This window comes from Ranitomeya imitator, chromosome 1 (assembly GCF_032444005.1).
Source record: "Ranitomeya imitator isolate aRanImi1 chromosome 1, aRanImi1.pri, whole genome shotgun sequence".
Taxonomy (NCBI): Eukaryota; Metazoa; Chordata; class Amphibia; order Anura; family Dendrobatidae; genus Ranitomeya; species Ranitomeya imitator.
The window spans coordinates 750,087,993-750,095,697 of record NC_091282.1 but is presented as its reverse complement, the minus strand read 5'-3'; the positions used below and the strand labels follow the sequence as shown (position 1 = coordinate 750,095,697).

The following is a 7,705-nucleotide window of genomic DNA, read 5'->3' as shown; positions in this document are numbered from 1 at the left end:
GCCACCTCCAGCTTCTTCACAAAACCTGTTAAGCAATTTCTATTTCTAAGGGAAGAAAGTCCATGAGCTGCAGGGAACAGGTTTGACCGTGTCTGCTGACGTTTGGCTCAGTCTTTAGATGGTTGTTAAACACCCTGAAAAAAAAAATAGCCTGGAAAAACTGGTAATGTCAGGCGAGGGTGGCATTCTTCAGTGATTGTAAAGGTATGGCTTGGTAGCCGATACTCGCATATATAAGGAGTGCCCTTGTTGTTGAGAAGCTCAGAAGATCGCATTGTGCACTGGAGAAGCCTGGCACTCAGGTGAGACCATGACCTTGACAGCAAAGACTGGAGCACCAACTCAGATCTGCTAGTCCATAGCACCTGACCACCGGGGGCATAAGTGGAGAGAGATTAGGAACGCTGGAAATTGGTTTTCTATTTCTATTATATTCCTTTATTTACACATTGTTGCATACACCTGCCACACATGGGTATAGCAGAGCTGGGTTTGTCGACTGGCACTACTTTTTGTGATATATCAGGATGTTTTCTGTGTTGCAGTAAAATGATCTAAAAGCTTTGCAAACACAGACTTAGCTCTGCTACATCTACAAAGCCGGTATTTTTTTTTTTCTTCCAGTGAAGGATGCACCACAAATAATTTGAGGTGCTACTTAGTTTTGCACTTGCATTTCATAATATAATTAAGGAAAAAAAGTTTAAAATATATAGGAGAACTGAAAGCGTTAACTTTTGAAAACTTTAACTTTTCAAAGTTTTTAGTTGTTTATTTTTGTCTGCATTATTACTCCCCCGGTTCAGATAATATATAGGTTTACTGCTACGCCTGTGTGTGCAGGGATGGATGCATGTATTTTATGCCTGTGTTGTCTTGGTCCAGGTGGGGATACATGCACCTGTTCCAGCACTAGACAGCGGTGCATTACATGTGCCTCCAGCAGTATGTGGTGACTTTAGTGTAGCATCTTTACAGATACTTCCTTGTCAATGCAAAAGTTTAGGGACCTCCTTCTTTTTTTCTTCTGCAACAAGGTTTGAACTCCAAGACTTGAGGTCTTAAAGGGGATGATCAGACTTAGAACAACGTGTCTGCCTTCTAACTACAGCGCCACCCATGTCTCCAGGTTATGTGTGGTATTGCAGCTTTGCAATGTTGAATTGAAATATGGGGTAAAACCTTAACAAGGGTAGTGCTGTTTTTGGAAGGCAGCCATGTTTTTCTAGACCTGGATAATTGAAGCTCTAATATGTTCTTATGTAGTATGGGGGCTTCTGAGCCCCTGTAGGCACTAGTGTCTAGGGGGCAACTTGTTACATTTACCCCCATGTTTTCAGAGCTCTCATTACAGATGTAGCAGAGCTGAGCTTCCTATTTCACACAATGGTGGTTGAAGCGCCAATGAAGTACATGACAACGTCAACTCTACTTCATCGGTTTCTTATAATTCCCGGAATCAAACATTGTTCCCAAAAGGGATTAAGTCTACGCAGGGGTTTAGATGGGACTTGTCTCTGGTGTAATTAATTCCGTGTTTGTTGCTAACATGATCTATTCTGTCCTAGGTGTGTCTAGCGTGTGAATGCTGCCCGTCCACATTGCAGCCACCGCCTCCTCCTGGAACGTGCGCTCCTGCCTGATAGTCCGCCTGGCTCAGTGGTTCTTAACAGTTCAACAGTTCTCTATCGAAATTGTGAAATGTTTAGGACCACTTGACCAGGCCGACAATTTCTTCACACTGTGGACACAATGGAGGAGAAGAAGGACTGCGGATAAACAGCAGAAGAACTTCACTAGTGCTGCAATATAGTGCTGGAATATAGCTTAACCCATTCCTTGCCCTTTGCATGGAAACACATGCTGCCAATATTATGGCTGCACCACCCAGTCAAGACCCGCTTGTCCTCCAAGGTCCTACTGAACTTGGGTCACTATAGGGTCCCGCTCTTGGGTTCTATGGTAGAATTATACATTGCAATATCCTAGGCGGTTAGGCATGTGGCAGCCCTAATACCGACACCAAACCAAATGAGGCCTGTGCCTGACCACTGTGCTGAAACTGTTGCATTCCGGTTTCTCATGAAAGTAATAATGCATATTTATAGTCCATGATTACCCTAAAAGAGTTGAATGAAATTAGAAAAAAAAATTGGAATTTTTTTTTTAATATATGGAAAACAGCGCCACCGTTTTCCTAAGGTTGTGTCTAGTATTGCAGTCTAGTTCCATTTCTGTGAATGGGGGAAAAAAAAAGTAGGTCTTTTCTGGTCTCAAAGATATTTGGGGTCTTATGTTAATACTAAAGATTTTTAAGGGGGAAGGTCAGCATTACATACAGGTATGGTCTCTGTAGAGTTTTTTTTTTATTATTATTATTATAATCATTGTCTTCAAAATAGGATAAATTAAAAATGTATTAATTTACTTACATATGTTCCAGCATTGAAAGGAATGATTTAAAAAAAAAAAATAATAATTGGTCCGAACGTCTTAGATTAAGCAGCATCGGATATTTAAGCATTGATGTAGCAGAGCTGAGTTTGTTATTTAGCTTTCTTATATTATTCCTTGCTTGGTTAAGAAAATGTAGAAAGTTTAAGAATGCAAACTATGAAATATGACAATGTACTGTACTATATGACAAGCTCATCTCTGCCACATGTGCACAGGAATGGAATAGATGTTAATAATATATATATATATATATTTTTTTTTTTTTATCTATATAGCGCCATTAATTCCATGGTGCTGTGTGTATGTATGTATGTATGTATGTATGTATGTATGTATGTATGTATATATATGTGTTTTACTGTTACTTACTAGATACATATTACTGGAGATCGGCTTATACAATGATATTGCTAATCTCATTATCTGACAAGATAAATCAATTGTAAATGTGCGATTCTAATCCTTTATTCTATGTAATGGAGCAGTATAATGAATATGTGTAGTAGTGTATGTGCACTATGACTATGGTCATCTATCTGTATTAGTGGCCTTTTTTCCCTGCAAAGTCTCACTTTTTCATCCTATATGAAATTAGAAAAACATGGCTTCTTTCTTCCAGGAATGGTGCCACCATAGTCTGTGCCTGGTATTACAGCTCAGTTTGAATTTTTCAATCTCACTTACAGCAGATGGGCATGTGTGGCACTGCTTCCAGAATAAAGCAGCCATGCTTTTCTAATCTCACACAGCCCCTTTTCCAGCAAAATTCCACATAAAAAAAATAGGATTTTAATCTTATAATACTGCAGTACCTTTTTTTGCCAGCAGGTGGAGATCTCCCTTCATTTTGTAAGTGTGACAGTTCTCCATCTGCTGGCAAAAGTTCGTACTGCACCAGCTCTGCAAAAAAAAAAAAAAAAAATGTAGCAGAGCTTATTTTATTCTTTGGGACTGCCTTGCAATTACTTTTTAAGTAAAGGCGCCAAATGTGTCAAATACCAATCTCCGTTCAGTAGCATTTGCTGCAATATTCCCATATGTATTTATTCTGCAGTTTTAACCCTATTTCTATGATAAAATGTGTTATGAATGATAAGAATTGCACTGAGATAAATTGCCAAACATTTCACATTAGGTGAAGGCAAATTCTTCAAATAAAAAACCCAATGGTACCTCTAGTACCTACATTTTATATTATGCTATGTCAATGCGCGGATGTGATTTCTGTGTCGTTGCCGTGTTTTACTTTAAAATGTAAAATGTAATGTAAATTTTCTATTTGACTATTTATTTTAAATAAAAATGGCAGAATTGGAAAAAAATGATTATTTTCTTAATTCCTGAAGCAGGGAAGCAAATACATTTCCAATTACACTGAGTGTTTGCCTATTTCCTATTCCATGGCTATGCCAACAGAAACGTCGGGTTGTATTTTGCTATAATGGAGGACTGCAGGCTCGGAAATGGTTGCTGTAAGGTGAGGGAATGAAGTGCCCTTTAATTGACAGCATCTGTTTAGAAGAACCCAGAGCCATGACATATATACATCATATAGGATACACAGAACCTTTTGTGTAAACATCACATAGGATACACAGTCTGTTTATACATAACAGATTACACTGAGACTGCTGAATACATTACAAGAGAAACACTGAAAGTACTGTGTACATCACATAGGACACACTGAGACTGCTGTATATACATCACAAAGGCTACAGTTATACAAATTTATATACATAACATAAGAAGCACAAAAACTGCTGTATACATATTACATAGTCTATGAAACTACTATAGATACATCACATAAGATACAATGAGACTACTATATTTACATCAAACAGGGTTTATGTATACTTCACATACCATAGACTATGTTTGCTGTATATCCATCACATACGATAAAACAAAACTGCTCCCTTTACATCATATAGGATACACAGAGTTTTCTGTATACATATCACACAGGATACTTTGAGACTTCTGTATATACATTGCATAGGATACACTGAGATTGCTATATATATATATATATATATATATATATATACATTGTAACAATGCTACTCGGTAGCGATCTGAGGTATCACAGGAACCATTTCTATTTAAAATAAGAATGGTTTATTTTAGTCCTCATAAACTATGTCACAGGAAAACTTTAAGGGGTTGTCCCACGTACAAAGTACATTTTAATCAACAGATCGTGTAATAAAAATAAGTTCCACAACTGGATGTGTTTATAAAAATAAGGTTTCTGTGCTGAGATAATCTTATAAATGTGCCCCTGCTGTGTACTGTCTAATGGCCATGTCTGATCATGCAAAAACATGATCTGATCATACCATAGCTCCTGGGCAGGGGAGAAAGCAAAAGAGAATATACAGAGACACAGCCATTACACAGTGCACATCAGAGGCACATTTTAAGATTATCTTGGCACAGGAACATTTAAAAAAACAAACAAATCCAACTGTAGAACTTATTATTATACCAAGATCTTGTGATTAACATGTTGATTAAAATTAACTTTGTGGGAAAACACCTTTAAGTACAGCCTCTGTCCGGCACTAAGTGAAACATCAAGTAACAAGTCCATACAATCGTGCAGGTTAGCCCGACTGGGTTAGAGACCAGCTTCCTAGTCCTTTAGCAAAGGCACTCGGTCTAGGAGATCTGCACACCTCCATACACACAGGCATGTGTGAGAAAAGCAGGCCTCATTTTACAAAGTGAACCATGCCCAGGGATGGAGATATGGTGAGCATCTGTCTTTCCCAACTCTTCAGTTGCTCGCAATCAACCTGTCATGGCTGATTAACCCTTTTTTAAGGGCTGATTAACCATTCTTATATGTTCTAAAGCATTACTCCAGGTTTATCTCCCACCCACTAGATGTCCTAGAGTCATCTTACAATATCATGTAGGAAACACTGAGAATGCTGTATATACTGTATATAGAAATATAGGATACACTAAGACTGCTGTATATAAATCAAACGGGGTATACTGAGACAGTTATACACACCTAAAATAGGATACAATGAGACTATTATATACTAGATGGTGGCCTGATTCTAACGCATCGGGTGTTCTAGAATATGTATTTATGTATGTATATAGCAGCCACATAGTATATAGCACAGGCCACATAGTATATAGGAGCCATGTAGTATATAGCAGACAAATACTACGTGGCCTGTGCTATATACTATGTGGCTGCTATATACATACATATTGTAGAATACCCTATGCGTTAATACAGGCCATGCAATCAGGGTTGAATTAAGGGTAGCCAGGGCCCCAAGCTGTTCAGACACTGTGGGCCCCCTGGTCATGTGACAAGATCATGTGATGGGGTCATGACGGGGTCATCATATACCTGAACCAGATTATTCCAGTAAAATAGTTGCTGTGTGAAACTATAACCTGTCAAACATCCATTGAGCTAGTCAATTTACTCTTCAGTTCAGTATATAGTATACAGTGTATAGTGTCAGTGTATAGGTAACACTGACTCACCAGTGACGTCTCTAGGTGAAGTCCTTTATCTTTCATCCAGCACATACCGCCATCACTTCATCCAGCCAGGACTCGTCTCTGCAGGAAATAACACAGTTATCTCGAGCTCCGCTTGTAGAACACATTACTTAATTTTTCCCAACTTCTACATTACACCACATGAAGAAAGAGGCGACATAGTGTCACTTTACACAGTAACAGGACCGCCCCCCCCCCCCTCCATTTAAAACAGTGTCCTAAAAAAATTAAATAAATACATCACTGCAGTAATAATATCCCTTAATTAGCCCCTATGGTAATAATAATATCCCCCATCCTAGCCCCATGTATCTCATTCCCGGCTCCAGCCATATGTTCTCGCATCCTGCCCTCATGAGTATCCATCCTGCCCCATATGAACTCCCCATCCTGCCCCATCAGTCTCCATCGTATCCATCCTGCCCCATGATCCTGCACGATCTGTCTCCAATCTTGCCCCATGTCTTTCATTCTGCCCCGTGTCTCCAATCATGCCCCGTATCTACATTCTGCCCATGTCTCCAGTCCTGCCCCCAGTGTGTCCAGCATCTCTGCCCCCAGTGTCCAGCATCTCTGCCCCCAATGTGTCCAGCATCCTGCCCCCAATGTGTCCAGAATCCTGCCCCCAATGTGTCCAGCATCCTGCCCCCAGTGTGTCCAGCATCCTGCTCCCAGTGTGTTCAGCATCCTGCCCCCTGTGTGCCCAGCATCCTGCCACCAGTGTGTCCAGCATCCTGCCCCCAGTGTGTCCAGCATCCTGCCCCCAGTGTGCCCAGCAATCTGCCCCAGTGTCTCCAATATTGCCCCAGTGTGCCAAGCAATCTGCCCCAGTGTGTCCAGCATATTACCCCCAGTGTGTCCAGCAATCTGCCCGAGTATGTCCAGCATATTGCCCCAGTGTGTCCAGCAATCTGCCCCAGTGTGTTTCCAGCATTGCCCCCAGTGTGCAGTGTGTCCAGCAATCTGCCCCAGTGTGTACAGGCTCATATTGCCCCGGGCCTCCTGGATTGCCATTCGCAAACCCCCCCCCCAAAAAAAAAACGAGTTCTCCTCACCTGACCGGCACTCCAGCGGCGAGTTTCTTCCAGCAGCGCAGACTCGCCGGCGACTGACAATGACGTCAGATGCCGGCGACGTGTGCGCTGCGCCTGCGGCCGACTTCAGCTGCCAGCCCCCAATTGGCTGGCGGCTGTTGTTAACCATTGACGTGCGGGCGTGCGCCATCACGTCAATAGGTGAAACCGCCGCAGCACCGGTAGGGGCCCGGTGAGCAGATGAGACGGGGCCTGATGCGGGCCCCCTCTGCCCACCGGGCCAATACGCCAGTCAGGGCAGTAATGCCCTGATGGCGGCGGGCAATCTGAGCGGTAGCCCAGGGCCCCACCACACCACTGGGACCTGGGCTACCATCCAGATTGACCCTATAATAATCCGCCCCTGATCCTGCCCCCAGTGTGTCCAGCATCCTGCCCCCAGTGTATCCAGCATCCTGCCCCCAATGTGTACAGCATCCTGCCCCAATGTGTCCAGCATCCTGCCCCCAGTATGTCCAACATCCTGCCCCCAGTGTGTCCAGCATCCTGCCCCCAGTGCGTCCAGCAATCTGCCCCAGTGTCTCCAATATTGCCCCAGTGTGTCCATCATATTACCCCCAGTGTGTCCAACAATCTGCCCCAGTATGTCCAGCATATTGCCCCAGTGTGTCCAG

General features: G+C 42.3%; 1 long non-coding RNA gene across 1 annotated transcript; it reads left to right on the top strand.

The window, feature by feature from the left end:
* Positions 1–241: 241 nt before the first annotated feature.
* On the top strand, positions 242–3,779 carry LOC138645224 (uncharacterized). Its single transcript, XR_011314718.1, has 2 exons — positions 242–302; positions 1,569–3,779. It is a non-coding gene; the product is annotated as an uncharacterized lncRNA (long non-coding RNA).
* Positions 3,780–7,705: the final 3,926 nt, after the last annotated feature.